Source organism: Anolis carolinensis, chromosome 1 (genome assembly GCF_035594765.1).
Source record: "Anolis carolinensis isolate JA03-04 chromosome 1, rAnoCar3.1.pri, whole genome shotgun sequence".
In the NCBI taxonomy this organism is placed as follows: Eukaryota; Metazoa; Chordata; class Lepidosauria; order Squamata; family Dactyloidae; genus Anolis; species Anolis carolinensis.
The window spans coordinates 232622585-232643313 of record NC_085841.1 but is presented as its reverse complement, the minus strand read 5'-3'; positions in this window follow the sequence as shown (position 1 = coordinate 232643313).

The following is a 20729-nucleotide window of genomic DNA, read 5'->3' as shown; positions in this document are numbered from 1 at the left end:
ACTCCATTAATGAGTCCAAATACAGTGGCCAAGATTTATTGTTGGAATGGCCAACTATAAAGTGCTAATTGCGCCAAATATTCCAATACTGGGTGGGCATGGATGGATAAAAAGTAAAACAAAGGCATAGCTGAAGGGTGTAAAGGACTCTATTCAAAAATTTGCTTAAACCAATAGGTTTTTAGCTCTTTACAGAATGAGAATAAAGTGGAGGCTTGCCTAATCTCTCTAGGGAGGGCATTCCAGAGCCAGGGAGCCACCACTGAGAAGGCCCTCTCCCTCATTCCCACCAACCGTGCCTGACACAGTTTTGTGTGTGTGTGTGTGTGTGTGTGTGTGCCTTCAAGTAATTTCTGACTATGGTGAACCTATCCAGGGTCTTCTGGAGTTGAAAGTGTGTGGCTTGCCCAAGTGCGTTTTCATGGTCAAATCCTGATTTCCAAAGTCTCCGTCCAATGTTGAAACCACTACACCATGCAATGTGTCTCCACATCCTGCCAGAGCAATGGGGGGTGGGAGATAAACTAAATGATAAGAGCCATCTGGCCAGGGGTGGGTTTTATGGCCAGCTCTGGTTTCTCAAGCCTGGGAAAGGACTATATAACAGATATGTGTGAATGTGGGGAGGGGGGGGGGAAGGTAGGAGGTAGATATACTCGGGGTTTGGCAGGAATACGTTCTAGCTTCGTTTTCATCTTGTAAAGAAGGTCCTCTATAAACCGTTTCCACGGAACTGCCTGTGTGAGCCTGCTTGAGTCCTATAGCTTTCAAGAGCTGACACAATGTCTGCAATCTACCATGTTGCTTAACAGCCTTCTCTGGAGAATTTCTGTGCCTTCCAGCACAAGTTTCCAAGATACAGAGAACAGGAGGTGAGGGAATAATCTCCCTTCTGGCTTTGTTAATGCAATGGCCCCACCAGTTCCTGGCCCACATTTCTGGCTTGGATATCTCCCTTAGTCCATTGAAAGCTGCCTGCTTTGCAGTGGGTGTGATACAGATCATTACTTCTATATGAGATGAACCCTAGGTGTGTTTCAGTCTTTCTAAAGAACTCTACCCATTTGAAAAATGCACATTAATTTCACAGAGGCGCAAAACTGTAATTTTTGCTGTGGGATCGAAAAACCCACTTCGCCTATTACGAAAGCAATCAAAGGCATTGTCTGCATATCACCATTTGTGTCAGAGAAAATACAGAAGGCACGCTTGAACTAACTTAAAATGAATCAGTTGTATTTTACCTTCAGGCAAAGACCATATTGCGAGCTATTACTGGCTTAAGAACTGTAGCATCTTTCAATACATTAAAAGGTTATCCCTGCAGCTGCAGTGAGGCCAATGCATTTTGAGCATTTGCAAACCACATTCAAAAGTTCTTTATGTGATAAGAAGAGAGGCTAGGCAGGCATTATCCCATCTCAAGCCGAACAGGCTTATGATGACAAAACCCATTTTATGTGATAACATCCCAGGTGTACCTCTATGGTTGGTCAGCAGCAGGGATGATAGAGCTGCATCAGCCACTCCTGTCTGTAAATTGGTACAAAGGAAAGAAAGAAGCTGGAGGCATATGCTGGTGCAGCCTTCAGTAGTTTCTGTGTGCTGTAGGATACTGGCAATAACAAATAACTTACAAGTGTAAGTCAATAAAAATAGCAATTACACTAAAAGAAAGGGGAGCAAAAACTCTAGCAGATCTATCATGAATTTAGGGCCATAACATCTAGAATTAAATGGCAAGGTGATCTGAAAAATATCTAAGAAGTAATGCTGAGTTAATGCCCATCATTCAACAGCAAGGATTTGGGAATGAAGGAGAGTAATTCTTAAAACGTGCTGTCGGTCTTGTCTGGAAGAAATTTGGTTACAAAATTTCAGTACTTTTATTAATCAAGGTCAAAGGGGTATTTAGAGTTTTGCTTACCAGTTTATGATTGATGATAATAAATAGAATATTTAATAGTAAATACTTCATAAATAGGTTATAAAGTATCACGTTAACAGCCAAATGCCTTGAAAATTTACATGTTTTGATTCAAGTAATAAATCTTGTGCAAGGAGTTATTTTCACAAAGCTTACTCTCACCCAATATCAGTTTCTTTTTATGTTTTTATTTCACTGGAATTCTTAAAGCAGAATTCAAATTTATGGGATAATAGATAATTTTAACAAATAAATCATGTTACAGAAAGTGCATAAAATATTGAAGGCATGCTCATTTTGATTGAAGCCAATGTGGTGTTTGAGTGTTGGACTTTAAAATCTCCAGAGACTAGAATTTTAATTTCCGCTCTGCCATTAATCCCACTGGATGGACTTGGGCAAGTCACACTATCTTGGCCTGAGGGGAATGCAAAGGCAATTCTCTTCCGCATCTGATGATCCTAACTATAGAGAGTTTCTATGCAATGCAATTCATTCATACTTGTTTACAGGCACACACAGTCAAGATATAAATGTTACAGCCACACACATAAAAACTGATAGGAAATGAAGAGCAGTTGGGTGCTCAGGTCCATTAGTTTAAGCGTAAAACAATTCACCCATACTTTTTTTTTACTAGTATGAATGAATTGTTTGATGGACCATGCAGTTTGATGGACAATATATTTTTATTAGTTCTTTTTACTTCCTTCACTCCTATTTTCTCCTTTGTGGTACACTTCAATATGTCTTGAACCTAGCATTCCTTATGTGCTGTGGTTATGGATATCAATGTTTTCAAAATTGGGTTTTTAAAACTGGGCTTGGGCACAATGATTCTTGTAAGGATAGTGTGTCTCTGACTGAATGTCTAGTGAAGGTAAGGGGCTGGATAAAAAAAAAACCTGAAACTTAATCTAGGTAAGACAGGAGTTCTTGCCATCAAGGGACCTAACCTGGAGGTGGAGGTGTGTCAACCAGTTCTGGGTAGGTTTACACTCACTTGAAATACTGTGTTTATAGCATGGGAGTGCTCCTGGAGCCGTCTCTCCAAATGTCTGCCCAGGTAGATTTGATGGTCAGAAGTGCTTACTACCAGCTTCTGCTATGTCAGCTGCACCCCTTCTTAAAATTGAAGGACATAAAGATGGTAGAGTATGTGCCTGTAACGTCAAGCTTGGACTTCTGCAATCTGCTTTACATTGGGCTACCTCTGTATCAAGTTTGGAAACTCCAATAAATTCAAAACATGGCAGCCAGATTGGTTACAGGGACATCTAGAACTGAGCATATTACACTTATATTTCAATCACACCACTGGTTGGCAATTAGTTTTCAGGCAAAGTACAAAGTGTTGGTTATAACCTTTGAAGTCATCAATGGTTTGGATGCAAGTTGTCTTCTCTTGCACAATCCACATTGAGGTCCTCCTCCATCCAGAACCATTTTCTAAGGAGGGAGGGAGCTCCGGTACTTGTGGCACAGCCATTGGAGTCATACAGTGCAAAAGGAGATGTGAAAAGGGGTGGCAGTACCAACAAAATGGGGAGGGAAATAGAGTGCCTCTCGCCTCCAAACTGTCTCCTATATCTAAGAGCCTGGATAACTAGGGTGACAGCCCCCCTAGGTTGAAAATGCTGCTGTTTAATGCCAGGTCATTACGGAAAACAACTGTCATCCAGGACTTGATCCTAGATGCGCATGCAGACCTGGTTTGTATCTCGGGGTTGGTGCTGGAGTCTCAATGACTAATAGTGCCGGGAGACATCAACATCCATGCTGAGACTGCCCTGTCGGGAGTACGCCAGACTTCATGGCGTCCATGACAACCATGGGCCTGTCCCAGTGGTGTCTTGCCCTACCCATGCTGCAGGGCACACTTTGGACCTTGCTTTCTGTACAGGATGGGATGATGGTGATTGTGGTGTGGAGGAAATTGTCACAGTTCTGTTGTCATGTACTGATCACTACCTGGTCAAGTTTAGACTTGGTAGGACTCAAAATCTCCACAGCAGGGGAGACCGAGTAAGATGGTCTGCTCCAGGAGGCTAAAGGATCTGTATGGATTCCTGATGACTCTTGGGTGGGTGGGTGGGTGGGTGGGGGGGGGGTTCCTGTCACCTTGGTAGACAATTCTGTCAAAGTTCTGGCTGACCTCTTGAATGGGGATATGTCCAGGGCGGTGGACACAATCACTCCTGAACATCCCCTCTGATGGAGCAGAGCCAAAGCAGCCCTTTAGTTTTCCAAAAAGTTGTCAGCAATGAAGCAAGTGAGACAGAGACTAGAGCAACGTTGGTGGAGAACTCGAAGTGAATCTGACTGATTATGGGTTAAAGCTTATTTGAAAGTCTACTCTTTGGCAATGGAAGCAGCAGAGAAATTGTTCCTTCCTACCTCCATTGCATCTGCAAGGAACAGTCCAGTTGAGCCATTCATGACCATTCGGCAACTTGCTGTGAAGAATTTGCAAGGCACTTTACAGATAAAGTCGCTTCTGACTTGAGTGCTGTTATTGATACAGTTCCAATGGATGTAACTTTGGATCCTGCTTGTCCAGAGTTGATGGATACTTCTCAAATGGTGCAGCCTGAGAATGTGGATACGATCCTTGGAGAGGCGAGAGCTACCATATGTATTCTAGATCTTTGCCCTTCATCAAACAGGTGAGAAGTATGTGGTGGCCTTCCAACTCCAGGGATTTCTGGATGAAATGAGTTATCTAGATCCATTTCAATCTGGTTTCAAGCCTGGCTGTGGAACAGAAACAGCTTTGGTTGCCTTGGTGGATGCCCTATGAAGAGAGCTAGACAGGTGGTGTGTGTTGGTTCTCCTGGATCTCTCTGTGGCTTTCGATACCATTGACCACGGTATCCTTCTGGGTCATCTCATTGGGATGGGGCTGGGAGGAACTGTCTTACAGTGACTCCAATCCTTCCTGGAGGTCTGTGAATTTTAACTTGCATTTTATTGGTGTGGTCTTGTGTATCTTTGTTATATGTATTTTAATAGTGTTATCTGTATCTCCTATCATTGTTCCATTCCATAGATTCTTAGAGCTGGAATCCAGCTGAAGGAAATCTAGTTGTGTCAGTGCAACAATCCACCAATAAAGTTGACATCCAAGCCCTGTTTAAAGACCTCCAGTGAAAGAGACCTCACTCCCTTCTGAGGTAGTACTTTGGCTATCAAGAACCTATTCCAAACGTTTACTTGGAATCTTTCTCTGGTTTAATTATTTTTAATTAGCAATGTTATAATTACAATTTCTTTTCTTGTAATTTGAAGTCAATGGCTCTAATTCTATTATCTGGAGCAGCAGAAAACGAGCTTGTCCCATCTTTCATTTGACAACTCTTTAAATACTTACTGATTCTTTCTTCTTCTTTTTGCAATGAACATAGCTGCTTCCTCGTTCCTCTTAAATTATTTTAACCCCTCTTGAAAGCCTGTACTAATTCTGATCTTTGGCCCTTCTTACATTCTCTCTTAATATATTAGTCCCTAGTTTGTACTCCTCTTTAGATTGTCCACCAAAACCTAGAGTGGGGTTAGATGTGTGAGAACAATTTTATCAGTAAATAGTGAAAGTGAAAAGGTAAATTTGAAAAGGTCGACCAGCAATAAAATAAAATAAAAATTGATTCATAGCACCATCTGGTGGCAAAGTGTTGTTAAGTCCTTTAAAAGAGGCTTCTTGGTTGGACTTTAAAAACTTTGTTATCATAAATGCACGTTATATTATTCTTCTATATTTCTCTGTTAACCAAATGATGACATACTGCTTGGAAATCCTGATTATTAGTATTACTACTACTACTATTATTATTATTATTTCATTTTCCAACTGTCGTACTGGAACAACAATGATTGTTTAGTTTAAGGGTTGTTGTATGTCTTTCGGGCTGTGTGGCCATGTTCCAGAAGTATTCTCTCCTGATGTTTCGCCCACATCTATGGCAGGCATCCTCAGATGTTGTGAGGTATGTTTAGTTTAACTTTAACAGTTTTTGGCAGTTCTTTGTTAGAACATTACTAATGTCAGCTGCTTCTAACCTAGCAATTTTATTTGAAGTGTTTAATGTCAGTGCTAATGCTTTTTGCTTTTGCTTTTTGGTGTTTCTCTGCCAAGTACTTTTGCATTTTTATATCGCCATTTGTGTGTGTGTGTGTGTGTGTGTGTGTGTGTGTGTGTGTATATATATATATATATATATGACACTTTTGCTTTTTTTTGGTTTTTGGTTTTTTTCTCTCTCTCCCTTTTTGATTCTTTTTAAATCTCAGTTTTCCTACTTTCTATACAATCAAATGTTCTCACTCTTTCAATGTTAATTTACTCTATCTTATAAGGTAAAACTTCAATATTTGTCATTTTGACAGTCTATGGTAGCAGCAGTATTATCAGGGAGCTATTCACCAAAGTTCTACTCTTGCTATAATTTTACCCAATGCACACTCCTGGAACCTAAACATGAACCTGGACACCATTTCCAAGCTTTTGGTGCATTTTCTGAACACACACACACACACACATGATTAATGTTTATTCTGTTTTTCTGTTTGCTGCCACATTACTGGAAAAAAATGAATGCATTTTCATTGGATTTAGGGGGTATTTTTAAAATAGGGATTTTCTGCATAGACAAAATATTTCTGCTCAGGAACTTTTTTGCTGTTTTCTGCACACAGACACACAAACTTGAGAGTTCATACTTTATTCATAATAGGCCTTGAAGTACAGCATTGGAATCTTTAGTTTCTCACTGCAAATTGTTTTCCAAAACATTCTTGCAGTGAGACTGAAATATTCAGTGCTTGCTTAAAGAATTAGATTTGTTTGGAATGATGGAACATATAAGCTATATGATGTATACAACATTTGCTGGGGTGAGGTCACCGATTATATTTCAGTTGATTTTTCATCATCAACTGTTGACTATGGGTGGAAAGGTTTGGCTAAAAATTTGGACTATTTTGTGTATCCAAAATTCACTGGGGGCACTTCAATTCTTTTCATTCACATAGGATAAAGTGGTTCCTGATTTGAAAGATTTTAGGGGTCCTCAAACTTTTTAAGCAGAGGACCGGTCCACAATCCTTCAGACTGTTGAGGGGCCGGACTATACAGTAGTATGGAAAAAATACGAATAAATTCCTATGCACACTGCACGTGTCTTATTTGTAGTGCAAAACAACAACAACAATGAAAAAACAATACAATATTTAAAAATAATAGCAATTTTAACTAACATAAACTTATCAGGATTTCCATGGGAAGCGTGGGCCTACTTCTGGCCAATGAGATAGTCAAGTTAATTAGGATTGTTGTTGCTGTGTGCCTTCAAGTCATTTCAGATTTTGGGAGAGCCTATGTCTAAAACTGAGGGCGCCGGCGAGATAAATAACCTTGGAGGGCTACATCCGGCCCATGGGCCTTAGTTTGGGGACCCCTGTTCTATATCTGCCAATATAAATAAATACTGATTTATAGTGTATTGCACTATTTGTATATATATGTTTTATTGTAAGCCGCCCTGAGTCCCCTGTTGGGTGAGAAGGGTGGGATATAAATATTGTAATAAATAATAAATAAAATTTATGGCTCTTTCACATCACAATACATGGTGGACCCCCCTCTGAAGCCTTACTGGATTAAAACATGAGCCACCAAATCTTTCAGCTAAATTCAGGATTCATTGATTTGGACTTATTTTTCATCATTAGTTTTCTGATCGCTTGTTTGTTTTGCGATCACAAGCAGCATCATGGTGAGGGTGATGGGCCTCAACAGCAAGTGCAGTCACACTTGCTAATAATAACAATAACAACAACAACAACAACAACTTTATTTTTATATCCCACCTCATCTCCCTGAGGGGACTCAGGGCATCTCACATGGGGCCAAGCCCAACAACATACAATAAAATACAGAATATAAAATACAACAATATAAAATACATAACAATCCTAGCAGATTAATATATCAACTCTACAACAGAACTTCAACAGAGTAAAAAGCATGGCCATTAAAAGAGGCGATATCATAACACTTCAATCCATGGTCTTGGAGGAGAGGAATAATTATAATTTTGCAATATATTAGGATAACTAATCACAACCGTCTGTGATAAGGTGCAGAAGACTAGGCAGTTGGGACAGGTGGGGACTCAGTCAACTGTTCACCTCAGTCGAAGGTGGCTTGAAAAAACCAAGTTTTCAAAGCTTTTCTGAAAGACATCAGTGTAGGGGCTAATCTGATTGCTACATCATGTTTCTCAGCCAAACAGAGGGCTGGTTCTGTCAATTCTCCTCTCCTCTTGTGGCGTATACCATTTTGGACTTCAAATCTCAGAAATCCCTGTTTTAGGTTTTTTTAAACAAAATGTTATTTATAAAAACTGAACTTTTCTTCAAAAATCAGTGGAATTTTTTTTCCGTGTCAGGAGCAACCGGAGTTGCTTCTGGAGTGAGAGAATTGGCCGTCTACAAGGACGTTGCCCAGGGGACGCCCGGATGTTTTGATGTTTTTACCATCCTTGTGGGAGGCTTCTCTCATGTCCCCACATGTGGATTAGCAAAATGTTTAGAAATTAGGTGGTCTTATAGTCATTCATGTGTCAGACAAATGATGGAGAAATGAGCCTCTAAAGATTCCCCATTAGCAACAATGGACCAAATCTTACCAAAACAGAATTCAGGTTTCCAAATTACAAATCTGAATGCCCCCCCCCCCCCAATCTCCCAGAATTTCCCCAAAAACAGAATGGAGGACACCCAAAATTTGAAAGAAAAACAGAATGGATTTCTGTCATTTCGCACACCCTATTATCTTGCTGAATTGATGGGTTTTGAAACCTAACAAGAATTCAGTTTACCTGCATTTTGTTCATGTGGAACCTCCAAGCAAGCATCTCTTCTTCAGGTGGCTCCTCACCTTCCAGAAGAGGAAAGCAGCCAAGGAACGTCTTTCTTTGTGTGCTGACTGTAACCAGGTGTGTAATATTCAGTCAGAGCTTTATGTGTTGTAGTCAGGCTTGTAGTGAGGGGGTGGTTTTAGGGGTTCAACCCCCCCCCCCCCCCAAATTTTTCAGGTTATAAAAAAAACCTGGTTTACTCATGAATTTTAACTGGTTAACCAAATCCCCATGCTAAGTCTATGAGACACAAAACATTAAGAGTCCCTCCAGGCACTATCTCAAGCAGATATTGACAGGTTTGTAGCGGGGAGGAGTGTGTGCTAGGGGTTAAACCCCCCCAAAAAAAATTTTTTCTGGCTACGGCCCTGGTTGTAGTGAATTGTCACGGTCAGCTAAAGATGCATCTGATAGGCAAAAACCTTCTGGACCACATGAAGGGAAGTATTCCAGATGTCCTTCCTTTGGTTCAAGAGTTACCTGTTGTTATTGGTAACATAGTGATGTGGATGTGTTTCCTAACCAGTGCAATTTTCTTTTCTCTTATGAAACGACTTCTCATTTCCTTACTTCTGACAAGTTACCTTGACAACATCACATGGCCTGCATAATGATTGCCAATTTGTGGCCATTCCCCTTTCTCAGTCTATGTGTTTTTTAAAAAGGCATCCCTAAAGCCATTTCATGTATCTCTGAACTCAGATCTATCTGGATGCAATTTAATGCAAAAGGATTACAAACAAAACCACAAAGGCAGAACTAGCCTAGACGTGTTTCTGCTACTGAAGGAAGTTAATCTCTGATATTAAGCAGCCAAAGACATTGCATTCCTTAGGGCTAGGGCACAATAATACTTTTTCCGTTCTTGCACAAACTCTGGCATAACCTCTCCTGCTGATTTACATGGAATAAGAGGATGGAGAGAAGAATGTTTTGCATAATTCTTTTTATGGTTGTGGGAAATTGTAAATGCCACCACAGCATTTCCCTAGGTTCTGTTGTTTCCAGTATCTTCTTTTGTTTGCTCTAAATAGGCCTGCTGTTTTTACTTAACACTTAGGACTTTTAGCACATGAAGGAGGCAAACTAGCATTGAAGCAGGATTGCTTGTGCATCTCATGATTGATCTGCCTTCTCTCTGTGATCAATACATTCCCTGCTACTGCCAAGAAAAACCTGTCAAAAGCTGCCAACCATGCCATGGGGCTGTTCCGCTCCTCTTTATAAAAGACAAATTATAAAAAACAAATTATGAAGACTGGTACCACAGGACTACAAGTTTATGCAGAAGTATAAGTACAGGACTGTGGATCAGTAAATCAGTGCAGTTTCACAAATGGGGAGATGTGCAATAGTGAGTATGCTCATGCTGATATACCCAGGACTTGATGTGAAAAATCCTTCGTATATCAGAAAAAGAGCTAGTGTACTCTTCTAGCTAGTATTCCACAGACCAGTGTGGCAGGGTATAAATAAAGTCTATCATCAGTATCATCATCATCATCAGGTTCTATAGTATTAAACTACCTGTCCCTGTTCTTTCCATTCATTTGCATTATTCTCAGTGGGCTAATTAAGATTATACAGCTTTTCATAGAATGCTGACTTGAAACTTTTTAATAATCTTTTTTCCCAAGGCTCAAACAAGTCACTCATTGAACAAGTAGCCAAGATTTTGACTTTGGGAATTTCCACCAGCTGACGCATGACTATTTAATTATTTAATCTTAGATATGTAAATAAATACGCAAGTACAATCCCCTTTATTTCAAGATTTGATATCCATGGTGTCATTTATCACACACCAAAAATATTTCCTCCCAGAAGTGTTTGTGGGCTTTTCTAGGTCCTCCAGTGCTATTCCAAGGTATTCTTCCACCCCTAGTGTAGTCAAAATATAGGGTGCACTATTATCTGCAGTTTCAGGTGTCTATGGAGATTTTTGGAATACATTCACTGCAGATACTTGGGGGTTGTATGATCATTTTTTGTTCAAATGTGTGTTTCATATAGATGTTTCGATGACGAGTTGTCTGCAGATGATGATGGTGATGATGATAATGAGCCCTGTTAGTTGATGTCTCATATCCATCTGGCAAGATAGCACTATATAGGACTATCCAATATACAAAAAATAGCATATAATTGCCCATATTTGATGTATGTATAGTTTTGCTTACAAACCAAAAAAGCTAAGGTTGTTTCAAAACATTTATCAGAATTATAAGATTTAAACTCTTGCACAACTCTAGCCCCATCATGTTGCTAATATTTCTCTCTCTCTCTTTCTGAAATCAATGGTACATGAATGTGGCTAGATTTCTACAAAAAATAATAATAATTAGACTTTCAGTCAAAAACCAAAAAAAATATTGTTTAACAAGAACACCGACTTACGGTTGGTTGATTATATTCAAGAAAGAATGCACAAGAATATGGTGGATGACTACCTCAAAAAAACATTCAAACTAACTTATGCATTTTCACATATTATACCACCTTCTCAGTCGGCACCCATTTTTAAGCAGAAATCTCAGTCAGCCATCCTTGTGTGCATTACTTAGCATGACCACTTTGCAGTAATTACCCCACTGAGCTTCTCATCTTATTACTGAAATCCTCTCTTGTTCTAACCCTTTTACCTCTCAGTGAACCGTTTCTGATTCTGGGGGCTGAGCTACTCCGTGCCTTTGAAAGTGAATATGAAATGTAATTCAAGCAGACTTGCAAAGAAAAAAAAGCTAATCCACAGCAAAAGAAGGGGAGAGAGTTAAGACAAAATGTCGTGTTTATGAAGTACTTAGTGATAGTAGACTGTTGGGGAACTGGCTGGCAATTAGAGTAATTTGGGACAATGGAAGCTTAGGCAAAGATTCTCGTAACATACCTAAAAGTTAGGGAGGAGAGAGAAGCTTTCCATTGTTCAACTTCCCAGGCATAGAGATTGTTCTTCAGCTATGGCAGGGACCAATTATTCTTTCCACTCTTACATCACCTTCCACTCACCCAAAAAATCAGTCTAAGCATTGCATTAGACTTACTGTGAAATACAAGACCATCACACATCCTATGTCTAGGTAAATCATGACATGAATTATCCAATCAGTGTCTGGCTGGCTTCATGCTCTGGCAATACACCAAAAAAGAGGCAGGTTTGCAGTGCACTTTATGTTAATGGTATATTTATATGAAGTGCTGGCATTTGGGCAAAGGCAAGATCACACTTGCTAATTTGCCTTGGAAAATGTGCTGGGCAAATGGTCAACATAGCTGTTTCTTCATAATCTGATCCAACCTCAAGTAGGATATCATCCAGACTTGCTCTGCTAGAAGGACCTTGCCTGAGTGTCTCTTTTCACCTTCAGATCATTTAGTAGGGAAAATGCACCAACTGAAGTTACCTTCCATTGTAGAGTAATGCAACAAACTTGAACTTCAATTACACCCATAACATAGCCCTTCAGGACATATTTGGGGGTAAGGTAAAGGTAAAGGTTTTCCCCTGATATTAAGTCTAGTCATTTCCAACTCTGGGGGTTGGTGCTCATCTCCATTTCTAAGCCAAAGAGCCGGTGTTGTCTGTAGACACCTCCAAGGCCATGTGGATGGCATGACTACATAGAGAGCCATTACCTTCCCACCAGAGCGGTACCTATTGATCTACTCACATTTGCATGTTTTCGAACTGCTAGGTTGGCAGAAACTGGGGCTGACAACGGGAGCTCATCCTGCTCCCCGGATTCGAACTACTGACCTTTTGGTCAGTAAGTTGAGGCAGCAAGAGATACAGAATGGGGGACGCCTGGCTCGACAGCAGTACGTGTGAAAAAGATCTTGGAGTCCTTGTGGACAACAAGTTAAATATGAGCCAAACATGTGATGCAGCTGCTAAAAAAGCCAACGGGATTCTGGCCTGCATAAATAGGGGTATAGCATCTAGATCCAGGGAAGTCATGCTCCCCCTCTATTCTGCCTTAGTCAGACCACACCTGGAATACTGTGTCCAATTCTGGGCATCGCAATTGAAGGGAGATGTTGACAAGCTGGAAAGCGTCCAGAGGAGGGCAACTAAAATGATCTAGGGTCTGGAGAACAAGACCTATGAGGAGCGGCTTAAAGAGCTGGGCATGTTTAGCCTGCAGAAGAGAAGGCTGAGAGGAGACATGATAGCCATGTACAAATATGTGAGGGGAAGTCATAGGGAGGAGGGAGCAAGCTTGTTTTCTGCTGCCCTGCAGACTAGGACGCGGAACAATGGCTTCAAACTACAGGAAAGGAGATTCCATCTGAACATTAGGAAGAACTTCCTCACTGTGAGAGCTGTTCAGCAGTGGAACTCTCTGCCCCGAACTGTGGTGGAGGCTCCTTCTTTGGAGGCTTTTAAGCAGAGGCTGGATGGCCATCTGTCGGGGGTGCTTTGAATGTGATTTCCTGCTTCTTGGCAGGGGGTTGGACTGGATGGTCCATGAGGTCTCTTCCAACTCTACTATTCTATGATTCTAAGTTCAGCAGCTCAGTTGTTTAATCCACTGTGCCACCAGGGGCTACCTTCCATTGTGGAGTAATGCAACAAACTTGAACTTCAATGACACCCATAGCATAGTCCTGCAGGACATCTTTGTGGAGAAAAGAGCAAAAAAAGAGAAGGGGAGCAGCAGAAAATTTGTTAATATACAAGCACAGAGCAGAGGATCCATGGTTTGCTACCACTCTAACTAGAACTTGCATTTCCAGGAGCCTCACTTACAATATAACATATATGAAATGTTTGTCCTGCTGCTGCTTGAACTTGTGGAAGGCAAGCTACCAGTTCTTGTAAAGTAGTTGCCAGACCCTAAGGTTTATATTCCTCCTGGGACTTATGCAATAAGAATAGCCATGGGCTGTGAATGCTGGTGCTCCTGTCTTGCTCCAAATGGTATGAAATTGACTGAATACTTGCAACCACAGGTTCTCTTCCTAGTTCCCTCTCCATGCATCTTGGGGTTATTTTTTTTTGTTACATCTCTGTGTGCGCAAACACAACACATACCCACAAGTGCCAACCAGAAATTGGAACAAATGGATATCCATCTCTCTCACACAAAACCAAACTGACTCTTTCTATGTAAGCACTTTGTTTCTCCATCTTGAAAACCAGAGGAACATAGGGATTCCTTGAGATGTCAGTCTAAGACTTGCAATGTCATAGTCCCAATCTGAGAAGTGTTATTGAATGAGCAACAGTGTGAAAAGAAGGTTTTCTACTTTTCATGAAGGACTATGCAGCCACAGTCTGCAAGGATTTGCATTAGGTTTGTCAGGGATTTAAATGGAACAGATGGTTCACATTATCATTTACAAAGATCATATCAAAAGCAGCTGAAATCTCTCTAGGTGATAGAATAATGCCCAATTGCTTTGCTACTTGGCATCATCATGGCTGCTGAAGAGCTGCTTCCACATGACCAGGGCTCCACGTTGCAGCTGGAACTCGCACAGGTCCTAATTACGTAGTTTGGCTGATCTTGCATGACCTTCAGGGACATTTTTTGTGTCAGGTTATTGTGCTGTCTAAATTGCCTGTGATTCAATGGAACAGAAGTGACGAGGAAGCCAAGGGGCACCAGGCTGAATCACAAAATGTATTTTCTGCTTTTCCTTAATTTTCTTCCATAATATGCTTGTGTAATTGGGAAGATAATGAGGAGCAATGAGATTTTTAATTGTGCCTGAGATTGCCTGACTGTTGAGGGTGAGCCAAAACATAAACCTTTCCATCAAGAGAAATAAGAGGGTTCTGTGTCAACCAGAGGGCAGATTTTCACCCTGATTTCCATGTCAAAGTTAGAAGCAGAAAAGCAAAGAAGAGAAGAAGCCATCTCGTCTGAAGAAGGATTTTGTACTTGTTTGTTTCAAATGACAAAGGTTTTGAAAAATTTAAACTGTTGCCATTATTTATTCTTATAGAGAATTTAGCAATCCCAGGCTGCATCTTTACTGTAGAATTAATGCAGCCTGATGACACTTTTTGATGTCTTTGTATTAACATTTCCATTTTGTTCCACAGAAAGGGAGAGAAGTCGGGGGGGGGGGGAATAATTTGGGATAGTAGAGTTATTGTTAGTTAATTAAGTCTTTACAAATATCTAGAGTGGTGCAGAGGGCGAGAGTTTGATACCACTTTTAACTGCCATGACTCAATGCAATAGAATCCTGAGAGTTGTAGTTTTACAAGGTTTTAGCATTCTCTGCCAAAGAGTTCTTGTAGGGTTGTTGTATGTTTTCCGGGCTGTTCTTGTATCTTAACAAAGTACAACGCCCACAAACAAATTACAAGAAATTAATGTAAACACATGTGATTCTTTCAATTCTTAAAATTAAGGAAGATGCACAGATGAGGAAAGAAAAAAGTATGGGAAGTAGGGGATGATAGAAACATTGAGAAAATGAGGGAAGTGACAACAAATTAGACTGAGGCATGAAATATGCTATTTATTTATTTGTTTGTTTATTTATTTTAAAAAATTATATTTTGCCCTTCTCACCCCAAAGAAGACTCAGGGTGGAGCACAACATATATACTGAGAGCATTCCATGCCGGGACATAAAATAATTATAAATATACACAAAAATTAAAATATTAAAAACATTAAACATTAAAATCATTTATATTTACGTTAAAATCAGCAGTTTTGTCTTCAACAAAAAAGACAAGAGAGACTAGAAAGAAGGGCAGACAAGAAAGACACCAGAGATGGATAGAGATATGGACACTGCAAATGGTTTTGTAGAAGCTGAAGTAGAAATGAAAATAAAATTGGGGAGGCGGGAAGGAAAAAAACCAAAATGCACATTTTTGAGTGCTGAGAATTGGAAGGATCGTGGACTGATGAGAATCTCTGCTAATCAGGTTTTCTTCTACATGAAATTTGCATGTGGTTGCTTTTTGCAAGAAACTGTACTTTTCTGTGCAGAAAACAACATTTTTGCCCAGATATAATATTTCCGGTACTAGGGAACTTATTCTCCACAAAATTAATGTGTGATTGATTTGAATAGGACACAGAATTTTCTGTATATACAAAATATGATTTTCTGAGCAGAAAATGCTTTGTGTAAAAAAAATAAATATCCATGTACCAATTGTGAAGAATAAGTCACCAAGTACATTTTATATATAGGAAACATTTTTTCCTGTGCAGGAAGTAATTTTTCTTGAAGAATTTTTTGACAGAATGCTGTTTCCTGTACAAAACAATCACATGTGAATTTTGTACAGAATAAGTCCCAAATTGCAAATAGATTTACAAAAACAGTATAGTTTGCCAAGTGGAAAGACAATTGCTAAAATTACTCCTTTCTTAGTTTGAAAGGAAACTTAGTGAAGAATTACATTCCTTTCGGAAGGAGGTAAAAAGTGAGATTAGGAGAGTATGTATCACAGAAAAAGAAGGAGGTGGCCTATGAAATAGCAACAAATAGTGAGGTAAATTTCTCCCTTCGTTCTTCCAGTCCTTGAAGGGGATGAGAATTTTTTTTACTCTTCTCACTGCTCTGTGGATATTGAGATATTTCAACTGGCTCATTTCATCACAAGGAAGCAGAACCATTTCTAAGAAATTCACAAGTAACGAAAATTGTGGAAATCCCTAAAGAACATTTCCTCAAATTATGTTTTTGCATAATAAATTATGTCAAACCATTAGATTGTGACAAAACCATCCATTTTAATTCCTTTGTGATCCTGTATTGGATTATGGTGAATTGGAATGCAGCTAGTAGACTTGAGAACAGCTATTATCGATCGGTCATTTCTCCTTTATTTCTTCAAAATCATAAAATATTCAAGAGTAAAAATGCCACACACACATATTCACTATGTACTGTTAACCCAATGTGGATTGATCAGTTCCAAAAAGGGCCGTCAAGTAGGGGAATGATCTGCAGCTCAGTCCTGCTGTAAGAATTAATTGGAAAGACCGCTACCTATATAGGGTACTTGTTTACAGCATTTCTTCTTGTTTTTGTCACCATTGTCCAACAGTCCTGTATTTACAACATTTCTTCTTATTTATAAAATTCTTTGTTGTTTTCAACATTTCCGTCCTATCTCAGGTCACCTTTGTTTGTTTATTTACCATGTGTATTTATATCCTGCTTCCTCTCTCCATACAGAGACTTAAAGCAGCTCACAATAAAAAAGTATTACAATACAACTTAAAATATACAAATATTAAAACAGTATTAAACCTCATTAACATTAATAGTATTACAAACCATTCAGGTCAAAACCATAAAGCATACAAAATCACAGCAGCACCTGAAGATCTTAAAAACCTTTTTCTTTAAAAGCCTGCCCGAATAAGAAGGTTTCAACCTGCTGCTGGAAGGATAGCAGGGAGGGGGCCATTCTGGCTTCCTTAGGCAGGGAGTTCCTTTGTCCAACATTCGTGTGTTTATGCCAAAAGGATCCCGATACAGCTGTTTTGCTTCACTTGTCAAGTCTCTGATCCCATAATGCATTTTGTTCAACTCCATCTTCTGTGGGTTTCTTTCACCTTTCCAGGTCAATTCATACTTAACACATTAGTTGCAAGATGACACCTGTAACTTTCATAGAATTTGTATATGAGGCAAAACTTAACAGGACTTAATCGATTCAAGTCCTCCCAACCTAGATATTTCTTCAGAAAAATTTCTCACTCTACAGTGTGTCCAAACTTACACTGTGGTCATTTCGCTCATCTCACATAGGAAAACACTGAAGAATACCAAAAAGGAAATAATAACTTGCATGGTGGTTACCTTCCTCCATCAGTGATTCCTCTCATCCTCTTGGTTCGATCTTGATGGTTTGCTCTTTGCTCTTTAATGGTGGCTCTTTTTCTGACATATACAGTCATGATTCAAATGATTGCATTGTATTCTATACACAGGTTCCTTTATAATTTGTTTTAGGAAGAAATAACAAGGACAACTTGTAAAGAAAAACTAATGCATCAAAAGTCAAGGTGTGAAGGTTATAGGTCTATGTGGGGAGAGTTCCCCTTTTTTGCTCTTTCCCCCAAATTTCTTTAATAATTCTGGTTCATCTCATCCCCAGAATTTTACCAGGATAAGTATGCCCCACATTTTCTGGCTCACTTTCCAACAAACCCTGATTATTATTTTTACTTCTTAACCCTTTCTCTTTTTCAACTTCTGCATACTAACCTGGCATGTTAAAAAAGCTTTGCCACCAAAAAAGAAAATTAGAAAAAGAGTGGAGGGTGCTGAAAGGGTGAAAATCATTTTGAGATGCTTTTTGGAAGAAGCTTTCAAGTCTCTAACAGGATTGCTATATTTCTCATGTGTATAATGTTAGTTTTGAATAAAATGTTTTCTGAAGCATGTAGAACTCTTATTTTTGGTGCAGTACAAATCCCACCCTAATCCATTTCTTTCCATGTTATTTCTACCTCTGGTAACAAAAATTATGTTAAAGAAGTAAAGCTAAAGAACACATCTACTTTGTTAAATGAGGTATAACTGTACAGGATTTTTGATATCTCATTCAGTATACATAAAGTAAAACTATCCAGCCCTCAATGAATATTTCTTATAAGTTTTGGTTCCATTTGCAAAAGGAAAGGTTTTCTCCATGTGTTCAATTGGGTTGACAACATAAAAGTTCTTTATAGCTTTCGGCAGGAAGATGTGAAACACACATGCATACATATTAGGGCTGTGCAAAACTTCATTTGTAACTAGTTTGTTGTACCTCTTTCCTAAGATTCGCACATACAAAGTGATATTTATAAATGCCAAAGGCGTTCACATGAAAAACATAAGATTCAAAACACTGACCTATAACTTTCAGATGAGTTATGTAACTCTCATAAATAGCTCCAAGGGCTGGATTTGGTTCCCCAAAGGGCCCTGAGGAGGATGGTGAGGCCGGAGTGAAGAGAGAAGCTCTACCCTTTCCCAAAAGAGAGTGGCTGGGGGGGGGGGGGGGTGAAAGTGGGTGGGTGGGAGGGAGGGATGCCTGGATGGATGGTCATGCAAGGAAGAAGCCCCTCCGGCACACGGTCAGGCCAGAGAAAGGCAGGCAGAGATCATCACATAGAGGCTATAATGAGGGCAGGGGTTGTTGCCTTCCCAAACTACATTTCCCAGAATTCTGCTTACCACCTTGCACCTACTCCTCCTCCCTGAAAGTTTTGGTGGGAGAAAACCTGTGTTCATTGCCTAAAGTAGGGGTCCCCAAACTTTTTAAACAGGGGGCCAGTTCACGGTCACTCAAACCATTGGGAGGGCCGGACTATAGTTTTTTAAAAAAATTCATGCACACTGCACATATCTTATTTTGAAGTAAAAAACAAAATGGGAACAAATACAGCCTCAATGTTCATCATCATCATCATCATCATCATCATCATCAAAATAATAAAGGGGGTTGGAAGAGACCCCTTGGGCCATTTAGTTCAACCCCTTCAGCCTTTGTGCACCAAAAGCACAAACAAAGCACCCCTGACAGATGGCCACCCAGCCTCAATGTTGTTGATAATAATAATAATAATAATAATAATAATAATAATAATAATAATTATTATTATTATTATTATTATTATTATTATTATTATTATTATTAATATTATTAATATTATTTTATTATGACACACCAAACAAGATAGATATGCTGGATTTCGTATCAAAAAATCACAAGTCAAACACTTCCCAAGTGTCTAGGACTGTGTGATGTATTTTCGGATTATGTGTGCAGATCCCAGTCGGGTGGCCTTTTGCAGTTGGCAGATTGTAATTTTGTCAATGTCTATTGTTTCCAAATGCCGTCTGAAATCTTTTGGCATGGCACCCAATGTGCCGATCACCACCGGGACCACCTGCACTGGTTTCTGCCAGAGTCTTTGAAGTTCAATCTTGAGGTCCTGATAGCGGCTGAGTTTTTCCTGTTGTTTTTCATCAATGCGACTGTCACCTGGGATGGCGACATCAATGATCCAAACCTTTTTTGTTGTGATTATTATATCACAGAGCCCTAAACGCTTGGGAAATATTCGACTTGTGATTTTGTGATTCGAAATCCAGCATATAGATCTCATTTCCTGTGTTATACTATGTCTTTGTGCCAATAATAATAATAACAACAAAAACAACAACAACAACAACAAAGAGAGTTGAAAGAGACCCCTTGTGCTATTTAGTCCAACCCCCTTCTGCTTTTGTGCACCAAAAACACTAGCAAAGCACCCCTTAATAATTAATAATTAATTAAATAATAATAAAAATGCCAATATAAATAAGCAAAGCTTTGGAAGGCGCGCACCAGGTGAAGGAGGAGGAGGGAGCTGCCGCAGCAGGGGCCGGATAAATGGCTTGGATGGGCCGCATGTGGCCCCCGGGCCTTAGTTTGAGGACCCCTGGTCTAAAGGGATTTTGAGATAAAAGGGGATTGTTGGGAGTTGAATCAACCCTGTGAGGCAGGCAAAGTTGAGAGGCAGTAACTCCAAAGTTTACCTAGTAGGTTTCCTATTATTGTTATTATTATTTCAAAGGCTGGATGGGCATCTGTTGGGGGTCCTTTGACTGTACTTGCTTTTTCTGCCTGCCAGAATGGCCTCTGAGATCTTCCAGTGAAATAGTACTGTCAAGATTATGTTAGTTAAAATTTCCTTAAAATGACTGGATGTGGAAATCTTTTTGAAATTTGGGGGGAATTATGCCCTGGTTATATTGTATAATTGAAAATAGTGAAAGTTCTTGTGGATTTTTTAAAAAAAATGTTGTTCATAAAAACTTTTTAAATTCCCCCAAATCAGTGAATGTTTTGAAACTTGTGGGTTGGGGGGCAACAATAGTAAATGTGTTCTACCACTGTAGAAAGTTTTATCCTGATAGTT